General features: G+C 22.4%; 4 non-coding genes across 4 annotated transcripts; 2 read left to right on the top strand and 2 right to left on the bottom strand.

The window, feature by feature from the left end:
* Window positions 1-498: 498 nt before the first annotated feature.
* On the bottom strand, window positions 499-570 carry Trnaw-cca. Its single transcript has one exon. It is a non-coding gene; the product is annotated as a tRNA-Trp (tRNA).
* A 176-nt stretch (window positions 571-746) lies between these two features.
* Window positions 747-818, bottom strand: Trnaw-cca. Its single transcript has one exon. It is a non-coding gene; the product is annotated as a tRNA-Trp (tRNA).
* Window positions 819-16,847: 16,029 nt separating this feature from the next.
* Window positions 16,848-16,941, top strand: Trnay-gua. The gene is made up of 2 exons: window positions 16,848-16,884; window positions 16,906-16,941. It is a non-coding gene; the product is annotated as a tRNA-Tyr (tRNA).
* Window positions 16,942-18,853: 1,912 nt separating this feature from the next.
* Trnaq-uug lies at window positions 18,854-18,925 on the top strand. The gene has a single exon. It is a non-coding gene; the product is annotated as a tRNA-Gln (tRNA).
* The last annotated feature ends 4,878 nt before the right edge of the window (window positions 18,926-23,803 follow it).

Raw genomic sequence — 23,803 nt, 5'->3', positions numbered from 1 at the left:
TATACATGGCAACATATAGTAAAGCACTCAATATGATTGATTCGTTTGAAACACGCCAGTTAATAAATCCAGAAAAAAAGAAAAACCACTGACACTGCGATGAGAAGAATTTTTGTTTGTAAAATAGAGTTAATAAATAATTTTGATACGGAAAAAAAATTGCTTAGAATATATTAAAATTAATATATAATAATTGTATTTTTTTTTTCTTCATTTTTTAATTGTAAAAAAGACAAAAAAATATGCTTCAAACATGAAAATATTTTTTACAGGATAAACAGTTATATCCGTTAATTATCTATAATTTTTTCTTTATCCATTAAATATAATTATATTTTAATTATTGTGTAAAGAATATAATAATTAAAAAATTAAATTGTTTACAGAAAAAAAATAGTTTTGTAAATTTTAAATAATTCGATGACTTGATTTTTATTGCTAAAAAATATGAGTTACATATTTATGAGCCAAAAAAAATATCAAAAAGATAGGTGAGCTTGACCCCGACGTGATTTGAACACGCAACCTTCTGATCTGGAGTCAGACGCGCTACCGTTGCGCCACGAAGTCGGCCTTACAGTACAGTCCGGCTAAAAAAAGTCACCATTTTGAAAAAAAAAAAAATATCGAATCAATAGTTTGACATTCGATTAATTTAAAAATTCAAATTTAATTGACGAATCAGAACGAGTTGAGTCAATAAACAAAAAATAAAAAAATAAAAAAAGACCAAAAAAAAACACTGCTGACCCCGACGTGATTTGAACACGCAACCTTCTGATCTGGAGTCAGACGCGCTACCGTTGCGCCACGGAGTCGGACCGATGAATGTAGTCATTTATAAAACCCACTTAGCTTGAGTCTTAAAAAAATTACAAACAATACAATTAACAAGATAAAAATAAAAAGAAAAAATAAAATCAAATAATGTCACATTGACTGTCGAGTTTCTATTTATTTTTTACAAATGGAAATAAATATTTTCTAATTATTATAAAAATTAATAATAATTATAATTACAATATTCATAAATAAATAGTTACAGTTAATAATTATCAGTAGAAAATTATAGTTACAAATTAATTTAAAAATTTAAAAATAAAAAAACAACTTATTTATTTTTTTTTTTTAATAAATAATTTTTTCACATATTATTAAATAAATAAATTAACAAAAAAAAATATAAATTTTATTAAATTTTCTTCTAGATTATAATTTACACTGAAAAAACTGAAACATTTCATTCTTTTTTTCATTTTTTTTTTAAATGTATGAGGAATTTAAAAAAAAAAAATCTTTGAGGGAAAAGGGAGGTATCCTAGGTCAAATAGCAAATGTTACTAGAAGAAATAATCTAGAAAAAAATGTTGAAAAGATTGCTCTAGCGTGATCGAACTATTTTTATAAATATATAAATTACAATTTTTTAATTTTCTGTTATTTTTTAAACTTGTTAATTAAACAATAAAAGCACCCCAAAGGCCAAAATTATAAATAAAAATTCATAAAAATTATTTCGCGGGGGATAATTTTTATTTTGTTCAATTTAAAATTTTCTGGTATGTCTGCAGTAGACGAGAGTAAATGATCTCAATTCGTCCAAAGTCACATTGTCTAAATTGCTTCGAAGAAGGCAAATTTATATTTTTTATATTATTTTTCTTTTCAAGTAAAATAACCATAAGACTGATGGAAAAAAAAACTTATATTTTTTTAAATGGATGATGATGCTCTATTACCAAGAAGAACAATGATTGGCTTGTACCAGGGATCCATCAATAAAAAAAAAAAAATTTCGAAGATCATTTTTGAATTTTGAGGGATAATATTTGATTCGTTGCTCACGGCATTTTTCTATATTTGATGGCGAATATAACGCGACGGAAAAAACAAATAAAAAATTGAAAAAAATTCATAAAAATATTTAAATAATTTAAATAACTAATAATAATAATAAAAAATTTACAAATTAAATTTTTTTTTTTGTAATTTTAAAAATAAAATCCAATTGTTTATAATATTAATTCAATTACGTAGATAAAATGGAAAATTCTGCGAATAAAAAATTACGTTATATAAATCTCGTTAGTAAATAATAAAATTCAAGGTTAAAAATTATTATTTATAATTTTTTTTTCTGTTTTTGTATGAATAAAAAATAATTTAAATAAATTATTAATATTTTTTTTTTTTTTTGAAAATACGTTGTTAGAAAATTTTAATATTTTGTTGGAAAAAAAATTGAGCAAGAAAACGGGATATATATTTTTTTTATGTATTTTATTATATTCACCGTGGGAGTGATACGCATATGAAAAAATTAAATTGAAAAACAGGGAAATGAAAGAGGGACGACCTCTTTATACCTCTTTGGTTTTATAACGAGGCGGAATTATACAAAAGAATAAGAATCATATATCATGTATAGACAAGTGTGTTTATTTGTCGCGTCAATCCGACGGCTACTGCTATTTTATTACACCGACAAAAGATCTTACGACGAATTTTTTTGTCAATTTCATTCAATCTTGAGTCTACCAAAAAATAACATAACGCATTAATGCACACATACAAGAAGCGATTTATTTCTTACAAAAATTATCATTTGAAATTATTATATATATATTTTAAAATTGTTTTAAGAATTTTAAAAAAATTATATGATATTGTGCAAATAGAGTGAAGAAATTTCTTGAGATTTTAAATTATAATTGTTTGCTAAATTTTTCAATTTAAAATTGAGAAATAAATTTAATATTTTCATGATTTTTTTAATGAGGAAATTTTCAAAATAAATGTGAAATGTAATTTTTTTTTTTATTAGAAGCGAAATATTGAGAAATTTCAACTTGGAAATATATTTTCCAACAAACATGGCTTTTGGTAAAAACTAGAAAATTAAAAAAAAATATTAAATTATAAAAAAAAAATAGAAATAATTGAAATTTAGCTTTGAAATTTTTAGGATAATTATATTCACGTGTTGTTTAAATTATAGAAATATAATTTCATGAAATTTTTGTTAATGAATATTTTTTTCTATAATAAATATGAACTGCAGCGAAAAGTCTTGAATTTTTTCTACAGGTAAAATTGAAAAAAAAATAAAAATATATAAAATTTAGTTTTGAAACTTTTAGGATAATTATATTCAGGCATTGTCTAAATATTAGAAAAATAATCTTGTGAAATTTTTGCTTAGAAAAATTAGAAATATTTTTTTTATCAATGATAATTTTTCTCAAAAAAGTACTACATTTCGAGCAAAATGGAAAATATAAAAAAAAACATAAAAATACTTGAAATTAATTTCTATTATTATATTTGTTTATTGTTAAAATCTTAAACCAATAATGTCATAAAATTCTTCCCTATAAATAAATCAGTATAAACGATCAAAACTTGGAGCAAAAAAATTATAAAATTCAAAAAAAAAATAAAAGTAATCACAGATTTTGATAAAAATAAAATTGCTTGTCAAACATTGATAAGCCAGAGTACACAATCCATAATCTACAATATAAAAAATAAATATACAAATAGTTAAAAAATAAAATGGTCCCACAGTTGCTGATCCATATCAACGAGTCAATAATAATTTTGTCGATCATATCCGACGGTCGATTTTAAATACATTTTCATTTTTAAAAATGAAATTATTTTCTTATCACTCATACAATATTCTACCTTTCTCCACAATTAATAATATTTTTTTTAGAAATTTTCTGTACATAATCTTTGGTGATATATGTTATTACAAAAAAAAAAAAAGTTGAAATTAAAGGTGTTATGTATATATTATAATAACTGTTATATTTTTTCATGGGATAAATTCAAGTGCGATAACGCCTTTTTCATGAATTTATTATACATTTTTACCCTTTTTTTTTATTTTTAATATCTCGAAGAAAGAGATGAGGGAAAATAGGGCGGTAAAAAACCATAAAACTAAACTGGAGGGGAACTTCCGTCATGGCTGAACACGCGGTTTCAACTTCAAATAAAAAAAATATATATATTTTTATATAAAAAAATGGAAAAAAAAAAAAAAAATGTATATACAGTGAGGTGTGTGAGTGGTATACGAGACACCATTGAATTACCTTGAAGATAAAGGTTAATAAAATGAACAAGCCTCGATGCACTTGAGGCTATATATACAAAGGGGTGTAGATATTATTTTGTGACACTCTATTACCCATTTTATTATATATTTTTTATAATTCTATTTTAATTTATTCCCTCTTTTTATTTACCTGGAATTTAAGCAATTTTTTTTCCCTTCTTTTTATCCACCAAAAGTTTTTTTATGTAATTTTTTTTTGGCAATGTAACTGTATCGGTAATTTTTGAAAAAAATATATAAATTTTGCAAATGGAAAAAAAATATATTTATTTCCTGGCTTTTGGCAAAATTGTAATTGAGTTATTTTATTTTTATTTTTTTTTGTTTATTATATTGTAATTATGATTGATTTTTTTTGAGGAATAATTTCATGCGTTTTTAATGTGAAAAAATATTAAGTTTTATTAACAAATTATGGACTAATAATTTAACAAAAATATAAATATTTTTAAATGAAAAATTTATAATTTAAATAGTTATTATTATTTACAGTTAATATTTATTTTATAAAATTATAAATTTTAATTATTTTTAATAGTTTAAATTGAAAAATTGACTGAGTTTTTTAAAAATGTCTTTAAATAAATAATTTATAATTTTTAAAATTGATAAAAATTATTTTTGCATAAACAAACAAGCAACTAAAATTAAATAATTTTTTTTTTTTTGTTAAATAATTAAACAATTCTAAATAACTGCAATCGTATAAATTAAATTTTTTAATTTTGAGCAATTTAAAATACATCAAAACAGAGTAAATTTCAAAGCTTCTATATTTTAATGACTTTTTTTTAAAATGACATTCCAAATGCATTAAGATTTATATCAAAGTATCATGAAAAATAAAAAAAGCAGCTGGCCACGTTGATTTATCTACCACTATTCCAGGTGAGACCAAAAAAAATTTTCAAACTCTTATTCCAAAATCTAACTCTTTTTTTTTTTATGAAAATAAATTTGCTTTAACCCGTCAATCAGTAGCCTCATTAATGATCAACATAAAAAAATAATTTATCATTTTTAATTAATGATAATTTACAAATATTTATCTAAAATTTTAAACACAATGAAAAATAAAGTTTAAAAATAATTTTTTTAATATTAAAAAAAAACCATAGACACATTATGAAATAAAAATAAAAATTGGCATTAATGTTGATCGCGTGTTGATGACTGCAAAAAAAAAAAAAACATGATTGCCCCAGAGGGAAACAGACAAGAGCTTCTGTAAGACGCAAAAGTAAAATGAGTCTTTTACTCAATGTACATGGACAATTTAATACGTCAAATATATTCATGAGTTTTTTCAATCGTTTATTAATTTTTATATTCAGAAAGACAGTCAACTTTACTCCAGAATGACTCATTCATCAAAAGAAAAAAAAAACAAGTACATTTAAAAATTGCTGGAGCAAAGCAGCAGCAGTCTCATCTTGAAAATTAAATTTTCTGTAATTTTTTTTTGGCTAAAAATATTTATTTTAGATTTTTAAATTCAAGACGATTTTTTATTGCAAGAACTTGACACGTTATTCAAGTTTGATTGACTCAAAAGTTTTTGTTTTGATCGATAGGAAAAAAAGTTTAAAAATAAAATTAATATATAAGATTGATTGTACACGTGATGTTCATAAAGGTGGTATCCGCCTTTACCATGTTTAACCACAATTCACCTGGCTAAAATAATTATTATTACATCATAAATTAATTTTTTAAATTCATTAAAGTCTTTGAAATAATTAAATGTATATTTTCTTTTATCTCACGTATAAATTTTTTTTTTTTTCAATACTGGGTTATGAAATTTAACAAAATTATTTTTTCGTTTGGTAAAAATGTACAAAGAGTTTGTCACCTTAGAAATTTAATTTTTATTTTTACAATGACTTTATATGGTCATCAAAAAATTGGGAATTCAATTGAACGATTCTTCGAAATTTCACATTTTTTTGCAGGTTGAATTATCAAATTTTAAACGTCAATTTTCTGTAAAAATTAAATCAACATTTTTTAAAAATTAACAAAAGAAAAAAAAATGTTTTATTCAAACATTTATGTTGAATTAAAAAAATCATAAAAAATTAATTTCAACATTCAAGGCAATATGCTAAAAATTTTCGATGGAAATTTCTTGAAATTATAATTATTTTCAGCATTATTTAATTCCCAAGTGAAATAAAAAAATTAAAAAAATTATCAACGTAATAATTAGCACATAAAATATTATTATATTTTTTTTTTTACTTAATTATGCTAAACCAGTGAAATATCAATTTTTAATAAAAAAAAAAATATAAAAATAATTTGCATTCAGAGTAAAAATAATAATAATACATAAAATTAAAAAAAAAAAAAAAAATTTATTAACCGGATAAAGTTGAACCCAGACCTCTTAATTCATCTCCAAGCTTATCCTGATTTTCATGCCCTCATTTTGATGCACAATATTTAAAAAAATAAATAAAAATAAATAAACCAAGTAATATGGTAAATATGTTAAAAATAAATAATAAAAAATATAAAAAAAAAGAAATATATGGATAATTTCAGTTGAAAAATTAAAGAATAAAATAAAAAATTTAAAAAAAAAAAATATTGACATACATGAGGTGTATATCTGCATGCAGGTTGCTCGGTACCAATGGAGCTACTGCATTTTGAATATCATTATGTGAAATAAAAGGTAACAGGCGTGGTCCGAGGGGCATACACGCACCGACAATAACTTTTTAAATCGCATAAACCAGCCACAACGTCTTACTTAATGAGCAACTTGATTACCCCCACCAAACAAATATTCAAGGCACATCTTTAATCAAACATCTCTTTTACCCCAACTTGCAATATGCCTTATATATTTTTTTTTCAATGGATTTATTACCAAAGATTGGCTACTAATTAATGTGCCTCTTTTTACAGTCGTATATAATATATTTGTTATTGTAATGAAAACAATAATAAAAGTATTTTATTTTTATTTTAAATTTGGTTTTGTAATTTTTTTTTTCTTGCAATCGATTAATAATTATTCTGAGTTATTTTATAGAAAAAAAAATATGTTCAAGTATTTTAATAAATATTTGTTGACGAAAAAATTATTAGTTAAAAATTTTTTAAAAATATTTAACTTGAAATATTTTTCAATTGATAATTTTACTATATTTTTTTAGCTTTATATAATTTGATAAAATATTTTTAGCTGTAATTTTATATTTTTTACAAAAGAATATTTATTGATTTAAAAAATTTTTAATATAAAATTTTATAATTATTCAATTATGTAATTAGAAACAGTCAAATTTTAATTGTTTTTTTTTTTTTTTTGAAATATATTTATGTAGTTATTTCGGCATTGTAAATTTATTTTAAATCACAATAGCTATTTAAAAACAATTTAAAGAAATATTAAATTTATATATGTTTTTGATAACAAAATTTATCACTGTTTTAATTATTATTTCTAAATGTATTTATAATACTCGAGATTAAATAACAAAACGTGTATCCATGACTGGAGCAACTGACAAACTAACCAATCGTTCGAAATTAATTTATACACGGAGAGAAATCCGCAGCAAATAATGCTGTAGAGTATCAAACAAATTTTACTGTAGTCTACTTGAAATTGAGAAGTTGCGTGGGGAGGCCACCAGGATCGACTAGAATTTCCTACTACACTACAGTAATTTTAATCAAAACAAAACAAAAAAACGTCACAAAAAATTAAATAAAACCTTATTATTTAAACATCAGAATAAAAATGTAATGTGTTTATTAATTTTAAAAAAATAAACCATTTTATAACTTTCATGTGTGTCACCGTATTTTAATTTAAATTCATGAATAAAATAAAAACAATAAACTTTAGAAAGGTTAGGAACATTTTCAATAAATATTCGTGTCATCTGGCAAAACCTGCTGTTCACTACAGTAATTTCTGGCATAAAGTATACCATTAACTCGAGACTTCCAAAAATTCCGGTAGACTACAGTAAAAAATTTAGATGAAATATACTAATAATCATTATAATAAGTGGGAATTAGTCGCTTTAATGACGTCAGCTATGATTTTTACGATACCACTACAGTAATATTTGGTGCGGATTTCTCTCCGTGTACTTTCAATAAAAAACAAGGTCAATGTCCAACAAAATTCAACTCTTAAAAACATCTCATTCTATTTGAGTTGTATCTTTTTCAACTAGTTCCGATATATAATTACAAATATACGAATCAAATCTATAACAAAATACATGTAAAAAAATTTAAAAAAAAAAAAAAAAAATATCATTTCTACTCAATTTCCTTTCAATTTTAAAAATAAAAAAAAAAACAATAATCATTATATTTTTATAAAAATATGTTTAAATATATATTTTATCATTTTCATCTTCCAATTATCATTTTTGTTTTATATATTAAATTAAATATTCACTTGATAAGAGATTCAAATATAACATGACAATTTTAAAAAGTCAAATTTATTGGATACTTGTTATAGAAAAAGAAAAAAAATATAACAGCTGAGCAGATGCTAAATTCCAATGATCATTAGCGTAACTAAAACGAGCATTTTAATGTCATGTGAGGTCGGATTAATGTCCATTACATATTTACATACTACTCATAAACGAATTATTTAAAACCGGATACACATATCAAGTTGTAATAAAATAAGCGAGTCATTGAAATTTTATTTAAAAATTTTAATTATTAAGAAAAATAATAAAATTATTGAAATTCAATTAATTATGTTACTCAAGCCTCTATAAATAAAAATAATAAATAAATTTTATATATAAATAAATAATTATCAAATATAAAACAAAATAGAAAAAAAATTTTTTTTATTTTCAAGACATTTGATTGAGTCAAGTTGCAGGTTGTAAATTTATTCGTGTTTATAAATAAAATATATAAAAAAAATACACGTGCCCGATGATAATCAATATTGGACGTTAAAAATGTAGCTTGTAATTATATCGCAAGGAAACGTGTATACAGTGATGATCAAGCGACGGAGACACACCGCGGCTTGACTCATCATCATGCTTGCACTCTTGTGCGCTGCACTAACATGAAATACCGACTTTTGGCCCACCTCGAAACCGGCAGATGCATCAAATATACCTGTATCTATATATTCTACATATACCCGATTAAAAGCCCTTTTATTATTTTATATTTTTTTTTTATTTCTTGTCAGTTTAAGTACACATGCATCTCTTAAATCATTTTTTTTTTTTTATTTTTTTTATTTTTAAATGGCAGTTTTATATACTCATGTTATTGATTTTTTTTAATTTTTTTTTTTAATGACAATTAAGGATTGATATATTTTAAGGAGAAAAAATTATAACAAACAAATTATAGTCACAATTTAGGCCACATGCAAAACGAGTCATTATAATTAAAAACCAATGGAACGGACGCATATTTTTCTTGTTTTTCATTTATTTATTTAAAAACAAACAAAAAGCTGGAAAATTCTAAAAATTTGTAAATATATTAACAAAAGATCTATTTAATCTCCAAAAAATTCTCTTCATAGGCCAAGCATTATTTAATGCTAAAAAAATTAAATCCCATTGTTCAGGTTTTTTTTTTAAATTAACTTATACATCATTATTAAATTATAGCATAAAAACAAACAGTCTCGTAATAAAAATAAATAAAAATATAATTCGATCACTAATTGAGTCATTTAAATTTGTACACATACTCTTTATTTATTTCTTTTTTTATATTGCAAAAAAATAAATGAATAAATATTTATACATATCAATTAAAAATAAATTTATAAAATTTAAAAATAATAATTATATTATTACAATTTCGTTTTGTTTTTTTTTTAACTGTTAGCAATATTTATAATTGCATTCTTTCGTCTTTTTATCAAATGCCGCTTTTATATATCAAATGATATATAATGCGTTCAAAATAAATACTGTCAAGAATATATAATATATCTGAGAGAATTTTAGAGCACGCGCCTTTCGTGCGCATTGTATAGAGACAGGTGAATACTCGCGGCGACAAAAGTAACGCTTATTTTACTTATTTATATTTTTTGTTTATTTATTACTTGAGATAGGTATTTGAGTAATGCTCATACTGTATCAATGAACATCTATCCTACCCACTGTAATTTTTTTTTTTCGTATAAAAATTATAAAGATAACTCTTTTTCAACGATCTGCAAACATATTGGCTTCTAATTGTTATGGCTTTTTGTGTTTTTTATGACGCCGAAATGTGCATCTGTTAAATACTTTAAATAATTTATTTATCATAAATTATATATTGCAAATTCACTTTATCATATTTTCAAGTCAAAAGGTGTAATATTTTTTTTTTCACAATATTTAATTGTAATATAATTTTTTAATCGATTGAATTATTTAAAATTAAAATAATTTTTTTTATTTTAAAATATTATAAAAGTATGAAATTTAATATTTTTTAAATTTTAAAATAAATTTTTAATTTACTTTTAAATATTAATTTAATAATTTGATCAAGAAAATTTTTTAAAAAATATAATGAAAAGAGAAATTTTATATAATCGAAATAAATTAACATAGGGCGTTGAGTATTGTCAAAAAATTGACTTAAAATATAAAGAATTTATATATCTAAAAAAAATAATTTAAATTATCTGTATATATATTTTAGATAGCCAATGCGACATCACAAATAATTATCCAGCAATTTACAGAAAATAACGAGGCTAAAGTTGCATGCGCCAGATAAAAAAAAAAAACCATATGCAGGTGGTTTTTATTCAGCGGTATATCGTCTTTACCCTCGTTCTGGTTTTTCAGTAAATGCATCAGAAGCATTTACAAATATTGACGAAAGAATAAAAAAAACCATGACTTCTCAATTCCTATACTGACTGCACATCAAAAATGGTAATAAAACGGAACATTCAAGACGGGAACTCAGAAAAAAAAAATTTGAAATCATACTAAAATAAAGAAAAAAAAAATACAATAATTATGATAAAACAATGTTAATTGTAATCGCAATTGGCAAGCCGTAACATAATGTTCATGTTGTTAATTTTTTTTTAAGTTTTTTTTTAAAGTTACTTAGTTTCTTCACGTCTCTTTTATAACACAAGGAAATAAATCCGGATACGCGCACGTGCTTTTTCTGATAATAAAGATACGCAAATCAAACAAGTATGCATTTAAAAAAAAAAAAAAAAAAGAAACTTTACCATATGTATATTTGCATGAGATATATTTGTAAAGAAAAAAAAAATTACTGTCGGCATTGGATGAAAGATTAAGAGAGAGGTAAAAATTTACAAAATTCACAAAGAAGCTTCATCCCAGCATGATCAATTTCGCACCCTGGGGATGATGAACGAGTCTCACTCAGCATGTGGTAAACAACTCTTTTTTCCTTGTATTTTAAAATATATATAAATTTTTCCATCAACCAAAAATTTCAATAGGACTCCATGTGAATATAAATATTTGAATTACAATCTTCAACGCTCATAAAAATGTCATCACTATTTAATAAATGTTCCTTCACACATTTTTAATAATATCGATTATTCCAAGAAATATTAATTATAAATTTTATACTTTTTTTAAATTGTATATATTTATTAATTTTGATTAATTTAAATAATAAATTGATTTTATTTAATGGATAAAATCATTATGAAGTTTGATAGAAAGTAATTCAATTTTTTTTACGGGCAAGTGAATATTATTAATATTTTTTAATTAAAAAAAAAATTTTATCATTTGTTTATAAACAGAGATTCTTTTTTTATTTGTTATTATTTTATTTTTATTTAACGAAATAATTGAAAATTTCTACGAATATTTGGCTTTTAAATTTATTTTTCTACTTGTTTTTGTTGTTAATTTTTTTGCTAAATAATTAACGGATTAATTTAAATAAAAAATGACAAATAAACAAGTTTAAATAGTCACAAATTATGCACTCAATTTTATTAAAGTAAATCTTCCAATTATTTTATGAATCAATTTTATCAAAATTTCCTCTTTTTCTTTCAATCATTTCGATTGAAAAATCAAAAGATTTTTTCCAATTTCTAATTACTATACATGTATTGTTAAAAAAAAATAAAAATAAAAAGTTAATTTATAAAAATTAATATCCAATTTTATAAATAAATAATTATATAAAAAAAAATTGAGCATTGAAAGCCAGGTGCGTTTTACAAATTCAAATATATAAATTGATCTCACAGGCTGGCTCGTTTACCCTGTTAATCTTACGATTTTACCAACATACAAGTTTAATAAATATGTGTATATATCTCAAAGGGTCTTATCATGTAAGCAGAATTAAAAAAAAAATTAAAAAACATAAACCACCAACAAGAACAAAAAATACCAACAAAAAAGTATACAAAAAAAATAAAAAAGGTGGAGTAGTTGGTGTTCGATTAAAACGCGATTAAATGTTCCTAATTAACCACCAGTCCAATTTGTGTTTCAATATTATATTAAAGTCATATACACACGCCTCTGGGCCTCATCGTTTAGTCACTTTATCATAAAACTACCGAGAAAATATTTATAAACATCTCGTAATAATTCAAGCGCGCGTATACAATTATTTTATTATTTAAAAAAAAAATTTTTTTTTTCATATAAACGGAAGTGTTTTCAAACTCATTAAATAAAATACGTTCAAATCGATATGTTACTGATAACACTATATTTTATCAGCACTATATATTTTCAACAAAATTGAGAGAAAAAATTAATAAGAAAAAAAAAATGAAAATAACGCGCGCGACACTTTGCTGGCAGAAGGCAATATATTCTGGGCATGTTGTCAGCAACACCTGTCACACTTGTGTGCATTTTATTTTTGCTAAATTTGTGTTGTAATTTTTTTTCATTTTTTTTCATCACGTTCTGCTTCCCTTTTTTGTGAAAATTACAGTCTTCATCGTGTTAACATTTTCATTTGAGTCAAAAAAAAACGCGATGATTCTTCAATGCAACCAACTTCATTATTTCGTTGACGATTTTTTTTTTTTTAAACTTCCGATAAATCAATTGATGATGAAGCTGAGAAACAGTATTAATTTGAATTTTTTATATTTAATTTTGAATCTAATTTATTCACTTTGAATGAGCTTAATTAATTTTTGGCTTTTGGTATAATTAATTGAGTAGTTTTTAAATATTTTTAAGTCACTCAAAAATTTACTTAACAAACATGATATGTATTTTTTTTTTACGATCGCAATGGAATCTTTATAATTCAAGTTTGAAATTGCGTGTGATATACACTTGCACGCATTTTTATCAAATAAAACAATCATCATTTACATCGTGATAAAAAAGTAAAATAATAATACTATATGGCTATAGAAATTATTTAAATTCGATGCTTTGATGTGAAAAAAATATGACTCATTTGGATAATAAAATTATACTCTACTTAATATGTTTACAAATATTTTTATTTATTTATTTTTAATGTATAATTTCTGGTATTTTTCAATCAAACGTTTTTTTTTTTTCTACTGCTACTTTTTTTTTGGGAGAAAAATATTTGGCTTTCGTGTCGTAGGTCGTTACATGCAGTTATAAAATTATAAAAAAAAAAAATAAAAACAATCGTCTGCTATTCGTAATGTAAATATTCATTGTTTTACATTTTTATTTTTATGGCTTTTGATGTTTAACAAGTTGAATTGTTTTTATAATATTTTTTTATTTATACGCGAATTGAAGGAGAAAATTTGGTACAAGCTTTTTATTATATTAATGTTATAAAGGTAAAAAAACCAGTTAAATTTTTTGTAATAATATTGTAGGAATTAAAATACAGTAAATTTATTGATTTTATAAATTTTTTTTGTTTAATTTCCATACAATTATATTACAAAATTCAAAAGAACAAAAAATTAAAATTACTGATTTTTTTTCTTCCGAATTGTCTTTCAAAATTCATTTAGCATTTTGCTTCCATAAAAATACAAAAATAGTAAAATGAAAAAAATTTTCAAGACCAGGAAAAGTCGGAAAACAATAAATAAATAATAACAATAAAATATTTTTCATAATTTCCACAAAACTAAATAAATAAAATCGATCGAAATTAATTTCTATAACGAACAGAATAATTTTTTTACTATATCCTAATTGAAATTTAAAATAATAATCCATCAAATTTTCCATCTAAAAATTTATTTTCCAACAAACAAGATTTCTATTTTCCTTTTTTAATAATTTTTCCATTTTCCATTATCAACTATTTGATCAAAAAAATAAAATAGAAAACTCCGTTTTCATAATTAAATGCTAAATTAATTGTTTCTAATGATAATGTTACAACAAAAAACAGTAAAAATAATGAAAAGAAAATTTTTTTTGTTCATATAAATTACAACAAAAGATGATTCTCCGGTATTTGAAAAACTTCCGGTGTATCCTGAATTCGTCCAGCACTTTGCAACACCGTATATACATAAAACGATTAAATCACGCACTGAGCGCGCGCGCCCATAATATCTGCGAGCCCAACGTACACACACACACACATATGAGTTCAACATTTAATGCGAATATAAAATAATAAAATAAAATATTTTTTATATAAAAAAAAAAATAATAATAATGATTTTGTTTTATTTTAAATATGACCAGGGATGACTGACAATGCGCTAGGTCATTTTTTTGATCATATCGTTTTTTTAATAACTAGTTGCACACACCCTCCTCCCTCTTGTGACCCCCCTTTCCACCCAGAATGTATTTCAGACGACACAGTATAAGATAGTCAACGAATGATAGGAAATTTGTCTGCACGGATCGACGATTTTCATATAAATATAATGCATGGGGTTCAAATCCTATATAAAACATCAATTTTAATATTTATTCACAGCTATATTTAATTAGCTAAATTTAACATGTTTGAAGGAAAAAAAAAAATTTAATATTGTAACATTAAGTTGTTTACTTTTTTTTAAAAAATTATTGTGATAAAAAAATTTTTTTTAATTATTTAAAGGCTAAATGACGAGATTTGATGGAAAATTAATTTAATTTTTTTTTGAGTAAATTATTATTTGTTTAATAAATTTATTATGTAATTAGACAACCAATAATATTTTTAATTAAAAAAAAAGAAAATTTACTTGTCTAGTTATATATAAATTGGCATTTTATTTTTATTTTATTAGATAATCAAAAATTATTATTAAAATTTGCTTTCAAATTTTTTTTTTTTTCGACTGATTACATAAATATTTTTCTGTTTATTTTTATAACAAATTTTCTTGCTAAATAATTAGGAATTTATGTCAATAAAAAATTGAAAATAAAGATATTTAAAATATTAACAAATTGTATTTAATTTTATTGATCTACATTGCAAATTATCTCACGAAATAATTTATTAAAAAAAAAAATAAAAATCATTTGAAAATGAATCAAATATTATTCAAAAAAAAAGAAAATAAATAATTCTCGAGTTTCCAAAAACAAAACTACAAATGAAAAATTATAATTAATGAACACCTTTAATTGTTAAAATACAATTAATCAATGAAAAAAAATTATCAACTTGTTATAATCAATGTCTAAAATGGGTCAAATTAATATTGAAAATTTGATAAACATACGCACATGCAAGACAAGCATATTATCCTGTCAAATGTCAATTGTATAAATTTATATACTGTCAAACAAAGTTTAACAACATGTTACATGTGGATAGTACAAACTTCAATACCCCGATTGTTTGATAAACTTGATAAACTTGATGAACTTTAAATTGTAAATATAGATATACTCGCAACAGTCAAACTCAACATCTGACATTTGTTAATTTTCATTCACCTATACACACATTAGACCTATTCATTTAAATTTTTTCAAAAAATAAATAGCTCTAATACACACACACAATTTTTAAAATTAAATTTAAAATACCAAATTATATTTTGATGGGATATTGTGCTGATGATACACCGGTACATATAAATACATTTAATTTCAAGTTTCTTGTGCAAACTACCTGCTGTGAGGATATCATTAAACCAAAGAAAAATAATATAATAAATTTTATTTTTTTATTTTTAAATTGTATATATACGATTTGTAACTTGTGCTGATATAAATACCTTATTATTATTATTAGTAAAAAAATAATCAAGTTGAGAATAAAAAAATGAAAAAAAAATTGTGATACAGCTCTCGTTATATTTTTCGTTATTTATGTAATCATCATATTTTTATTATATATTTTTTAAGATAATAAAAAATATGTGTTAAATCGAGGAGAATGATAGGTATATGTTGCAAAAAAAAAAAAAATGTGGAAATTTTACGGGAGCTCTCATTAGAGTTTTATGGCGATACTTGTGTATAAAGCAATCAAAAAAGGTGCTACTGAATTTATAAAAGTAATCACTAAAATTGCTAGTTAATGATTTCTTTATTATTTTTTATGATTTTTTTTTTTAAATATAAAATATTGTAAATAAAAAGATAAATGTTAATTATGTAGTTTATTTTTTTTCAAAACAACATGAAGTTAATTTTTGTTTTGATAATAATTTAGTAATTAATTTCATTTTTTTTAAATAATATTTGGGTTTTGATGGTGAGTAAATTGGATCTTAATTTGAGTCTGTAAAACCTTGAAAATATAAGTGTAAACATCTTCCGACTCAAGTAGAAAATTTAGCTGTCCCCGTCCATCTCCTTCGATAGCTCAGTTGGTAGAGCGGTGGACTGTAGTTGGTTTGTTTGACAAGAGTTATCCATAGGTCGCTGGTTCAAATCCGGCTCGAAGGAATTCCTTATTTTTTTGTTTTTTTTTTACGTTATTTATTGATTAATTTAATATTATTTATATAAATATTTTTTTTATTCGGTTATTATATTTATTCAATAAATAATTGCATATTTTATTTTAAAAAAAATATAAATCATTATTTTTTTTTATTTTCAAATTGATTAGAAATTATATTGTAAAATTATTATTATTTTTTTTTTAATGTACATAAATTTATAGGTAAATAAATAGTAAAATAGATAAATTACTTGGGCAATTGATTAATTATTGAGTAAATAAATAAAAAAATAGAAAAATAAAGAAAATAATGAATCAATTAAATACAAAAGAAACAAATAAATAAATAAATGAAAATATCAATTAATTGTTTAATGAAAAATTAAATTAATTATAAAATTGTCATATTTTGATTGAGCTTTAAATGGTTTTTAGTTTTTAAAATATTACAAAATGGAAAATAAATTATTATTACTGTTTATTTGATTAATCGAGTGTTGAAAATAATAAATTATGATAAATTTAATACCCAGTTTATGTTTACATACACAAAAAAATTATTTTTATTTATTATTTGTTATTTATAAAAATAAAAAAAAATACTGTATAATATACAGAAGCAAAAAACAAATGAAAATAGCGTCTTTTTTATTATAAAAAATAATTGGACCACCCAGAAATTTTTATAAAACATTAAGACCATCTGCTGACGAAAATAAAAATGATATGTTTGTTGAGAACATTGAGGAATCATTGAAACAAAAATTGCCAAATAATTATCCAACGTTAAGACAAGTGTAAAAAACCTTCATTATACAGGTGTGTTAACACGACACATATTTTTTTTAACAATAAAATAAATATAAAAATTTTTATAACCTTGTGTATGTTATTTAAAAATAAAAAATTAAATGTCAATTGGATTTTTGATAAGTTTATTTATATATTTATAATCAATATAATAATGACTTTATTTTATCATTAAATTTATTTTTAAATATATTTTTAATTATCGAAAAAAATATTTTAAAAAAACTATGATAATTTGGATTTAATTACTATTTATAAAAACTTTAAACTTTAGTATTTAAAAAAAAAAAAAATTAAATGATTAATTTAAATGAGTATAGTGTCGTGTCAATTTAAAAGACACCCAGGCAAAAAAAAAAAAATAATTTTTAATTTATTAAAATCAATATTATAAAATAGCAAAATAAAAAAAAAAAATAATCTATTTATTTTGATGTAATAAAGGCATAGATAAAAATCAAATTAATAAATAATTTTCGATGCTTAACAAATAAGAAAGAATACAAGAAAAGATGTATCATAAAAAAAAAAACATAATAGCACTGTACGGACCACATAAAAGTTAGCTACATTTTCTTATTTTTTTTTTTTATATAAACTTGAATGTTCCGAGTGTGGCTTGCTTGGCTGACAGTGCTCCATTCACTAGAATTTGCTCTGGACAGCACAATAAGGCCAATTACTTTAATTGCAGTTCAGTCCAAGTGGATGATGCGAAAGCTCCCATCATCCAACCACATACCAGCAGGAAGTATGAAATAAACGATGCAATACAATCGTCGTCGTCTTTTTACCCACCCCTCTGTACAATAATATAATTCTTCTGTAAAAAAAAAATTATTTATATTCATTTTTATGAAATGCAAAAATCACGTTGGCTAAAAAAAAAAACTCATAACTCTTTTTTCAAGATAAAAAACAATTTATAAAAAAAAAAAATTATGTAATTTATTTTCTTTGAAATATTTTTTAAATTGTTTTTAATGTAATAGAGCTATTTTTTTTTTTTTTTAGATTAAAAATAATTCAACAATGAGAGATGTTATACGTCGTATTTCGGTGTTACAATCTTCACGGAAATGAAACGATACTCGAACATCTTCTGGTTCTATGGTGTAATGGTTAGCACTCTGGACTTTGAATCCAGCGATCCGAGTTCAAATCTCGGTAGAACCTTGATGAAATATTTTTTTGTCATTAATTTTTTTTTTTTAAATACTAATAATTATATTGTGATAACTACAATAAATCGATAAGTAATAGTTATTTAATTTAATCTATTAGAATAAACGTTAGATAAATTAAATTTTTAAATTTTGCACGAAATAATTTACCCGACGCGTTTAAAATTTAAATATTTTACTCAGTTTAAAATTCAAATTAATAATGCAAAAATAGTTATCTATTTAAAATAGAAAAATCTATTATTGTTAAAAACTGCAAAATTATTAAATAAAAAAAATTTTCTTATTAACATATTAAGTTAATAAGCTGTATCAAATATTTGATATGAAAAAAAATATAAATTCGTTGAGCTTTGAAATCGTAAAATATATATTATCGGTAATCTTGCCATCCGTCATCATTATACCGTCGTAAATTACAAAAATATGTAATACGATACGGAAAAAAAAAAACTCACGACATTGCGGTTTTTTAATTTTTTCAAATAAACTATGTTTTCACATAAAACGCAATTTTTCCAACAAAAAAAATTAAATAAATTGCAAACTGATTTTGATAATTAAAAGAGGTTAAATAATAATTTTTTTTTTTTAAACTATATACGTGACATTTGAATGAAAAAATACTTAATTTTGTCGTACAATCGCAAAATAATCAGACTGATATATTAAGTGTATGAAATAAATGATGAATAATTTATGCGAAACAATATATAGAAAAAATATTTGAAAAATAAAATAAAGAAGAATGAAATGAAGATAAAAATACCAACGATGTCAAGGTGTTGAAGCAAAATGATTTTATATAAATTAAATTGAATAAATTGTGATGTGAGCACGACTAAATCTTTGTACTATTATGTGGGACCCGTAAAATACAAACTCGACAAAGTTGGCACACGCTATATCGCATGCCCGTTACGTATATGACGGTAAATAATAAAAATAATTTAAAAATAAAGACACTTAAACTCTTTCAATTGATTACGCATTATAACACCTATCTTTAACAAAAGTTATAAGTTTTTTTTTTTTTTTTATAATATTTAACTGTGATATAATTATTAATTAATTAACAAAAAAAATGAAAAAATATGTCAACGAGATTGTCAATATAAAGTTAACATTAATTTTGTAATTTTATTAATTTAAAATTTCAATAAAAATGAAGAAAAAAAAATATCAAATTGTTCAAAGCTAAATTTTACAGAAAAAAAAGTAATTCTGTTTGGAAAAAAAAATTTTGAATGAAATGAATTAATTTTTTAAAATAAATTTTAAATAAAATTACTAATTACGAAAATAATAATGACAGAAAAAAAAAATTTTTAAATTGAGTCAGCAAAATTACGACGAGAAAAAAAAATTTCATTTTCGTTGAAAATAAATTTTTGTTTTTTTAAAAAATTTGTAAAAACATAGTTAAATTAATTAATCGACAGAAAAAATAAATAAAAATCAATCAATCGATAAATTTTGTAAAATAAAAAATAAGAAATTCACAAAATTACTTAATATTATTTGAAAAAACTTGTCTTTTGATCGTTTCAAAATTATTAAAATTTCAATTTGACTATTTAAAAATTTATCTATACACATCTATAATTTTTTTATCAAACAAATACAAAATACACCCATCTCTACAAAATAAAAGTAAAGAAAAAAAAATTTTCAAAAAAGACATAAGCTAAATCTAAAAAAGACAGAAAAAAATAATAAAAAATTGACTAAAAATTGTGTTTATTAGTGAGAAAGAAAGCACCGCTTTTATTTATAAAAAATACTCATAAATCATGATGGCGGCGAAACATTATATTGGTGTTAGTATAAATACATATATAAAAAAAAAAAAATGTATAATAATTGAGCGTATGTGGTTACAAATTTATCATCTCTCTTGCTCTTTTAAAGAATGACTGGTTACTTGGGGTACTGGTGTTTAGTAATAATAATATGTTTGCAAGGATAAGAACAAAAAAAAAAAGGGAAAAAAAATTAAGTGTATATACAGTTGTGGCAGAAATATACAAGCGAGTATGCTGGTTGGTGCATGTCGACTCCGCCCCATTAGGATCACGATAACAACTACTATTATTTTACTCCCACGCGACATAGATGGTATTACTTTTTTAGGACCCCCTTTGATGATAGGCCCCCGCAAAGTCAAAAAATATATAGTGCACTTGCAACTTGACTTGCATTACGCGATTTAAAAAAAAATAGTTATTCAATATTATTTTTCAATTAAATTATAAATTTTAATTAGTAATTGTTTGCAGAGTGTATTTAAAAACTTTTTTTAAAATTAATTTTGTGGATTATTTAGACTATACTCTCTATTTTGTTAGATAAATTTTCTATGAAGGAAAAATAATAAAAAGTTTAAAGGAAATTCATAATTGATGTAAAGATTCTATAAGGAAAAAATTTAATCAATTAAAATTGATTAATGAGAATTTAAAGAGAAAAAAAAATTCATATATTTAACAGCATTGAGTTTGTCTTGGTGGCACGAGCGACAGCAAGTAACTAATCTGTTTCTCATCAGTATTATTTTTTTGAAAAAAAAAAAGTTGCATGCCTTTCAGACATAAGCCAAAGAAACCGGATCAGAAATTCAGTGTGCATTCATGTGAATACATCATGTGAATGAAAACGATACACTTTTGAGAGAAATTACAATCCGTCATTCTCTTGAATATAAAAGAAAGAGAAAGTATATTTATTTCTATCTCTTGTACTTGGACAATAATTACACTGGGATGTATTTTAAATTCAACAATCTTGCATCAAGCCATCAAGGTATTTACAAGAACCTAAACATCAGCTGCACCTGTCACTTGATGTTAAATATAAAGTGACCTGGTCCTTATAAAAATATTCCAGCGCCGGCAAATAAATATAAGAGTAGAAAAATTTATATATATTCAAAGAGACAGATCTGTGTCGACATCATCAAAAATGTTTTATGTATTTTTGAAATTAACCTGATTAATTTTTTTAATTTGAATATAGGTCGAGGAAAAATTTAAACAATATATGTAAATATATATTTAAAAATTGAATGTAAAATTTTTATAATTTTTATTTAATTTTAACATGAAATAAATATTTTTTTTGTTGATTTTTTAATTGAGGGAAAATTAAATGTTGATTATTATTTTAAATATTGGAAATTGGTTTTTAAAATGATTTTGGATTTAATTATTTTATAAAAATTTTAAACTTTAGTATTTAAAAAAAAAAAAATTAAATGATTAATTTAAATGAGTATAATATCGTGTCAATTTAAAAGACACCCAGGCAAAAAAAAAAAATAATTTTTAATTTATTAAAATCAATATTATAAAATAGCAAAATAAAAAAAAAAAAAAATCTATTTATTTTGATGTAATAAAGGCATAGATAAAAATCAAATTAATAAATAATTTTCGATGCTTAACAAATAAGAAAGAATACAAGAAAAGATGTATCATAAAAAAAAAAAAAAAAAAAAAAACATAATAGCACTGTACGGACCACATAAAAGTTAGCTACATTTTCTTATTTTTTTTTTATATAAACTTGAATGTTTCGAGTGTGGCTTGCTTGGCTGACAGTGCTCAATTCACTAGAATTGTTTTTTAATTTTAACATGAAATAAATATTTTTTTTGTTGATTTTTTAATTGAGGAAAAATTAAATGTTAATTATTATTTTAAATATTTGAAATTGGTATTTAAAATGATCTTATTTAACGTGTAAAAAAATGTTAAATTTTGAAAAAAATAGACGATTGATTTTGATATTTAAAAAATGTTAAATTTTGGATAAATATATTTTTTTTTCGATTTTTAGATGATACTTAATATTTATAATAAAATACTATTGTCATTGAAGGTAATTTTCTATTTTTTATTATTTTTTCAGCAACTTTTCTATGGATTTTGGTGAATAGTATATCAAACAAAAACTTTGCCAGACAAATTGATGTTGATTTATAAATTACAAGTATTGACAAAGCATGTGGACAAAAAATTTATTATGCACTTCAAAAGAACATAGATCAAATAAAAAAAAAAGTTTATACTTTGATAAACAGCATAAGGAATATTTCACATAGATAAAAAAAAAAAACTCTGCAAAACCTTTTAAATTTTTCGTAAATTTTCTCTTGAAATATTATATTTTCATCAATTTTTTTAATGAAGTTTCAAACGATTTAGATACAAAAAAAATATACTCATCTGATTGTCGAGAATTTAAGATATAAAAAAAATTATGTAGATGATTTTGAAAATTTTTTTTCTATTTGAAATATTATTACAAATCGATTATATATTTTTAACGAAATTTTTAGACAAAAGTGTTGTTACAGGAATATTAAATTTCCATGTTGTATATTTATATATTTATATAAAAAAAAAGTATAATGATAGGAAACGAAGTAAATTCAAAAACGGTGCACACACATACGTAAAGAATTCGTAACACCCGGTATATAGACACTGTTCTTCGTTGAGCAATTTACGTGTCAAGCTTGTCAGGATGTAATTTGACTGATAGAGGCCCTGGCAAAACGTGATCGAGACACAAAAGCGACGGGCTATTTTTTTTTTTTTTTAATTTTTTTTATTTTATTTTTCGATGAAAGATAATTGCGACCGAAAAAACCGCTTGATTTCGAAATATCGGCATTTTAATGCGTTTCAAATAATGCTTGCTGACTCAAGGGTATATATCAATACAAAAAAATTAAAAAAAAAAAATTATTTATGTGGTTGGGGGGATGAAAATTGTCCTAATGCTTTCGTAGAATTTTTTTTTGGTATTTTATAATTTATATTATTTTTTTTTTTTTATTCTAACTGTATATACTCAAAATAAATAT

The sequence above is a fragment of the Aphidius gifuensis genome, linkage group LG3 (genome assembly GCF_014905175.1).
Source record: "Aphidius gifuensis isolate YNYX2018 linkage group LG3, ASM1490517v1, whole genome shotgun sequence".
Taxonomy (NCBI): Eukaryota; Metazoa; Arthropoda; class Insecta; order Hymenoptera; family Braconidae; genus Aphidius; species Aphidius gifuensis.
The sequence above is the reverse complement of the archived record's forward strand: the minus strand, read 5'-3'. Positions and strand labels throughout refer to the sequence as shown.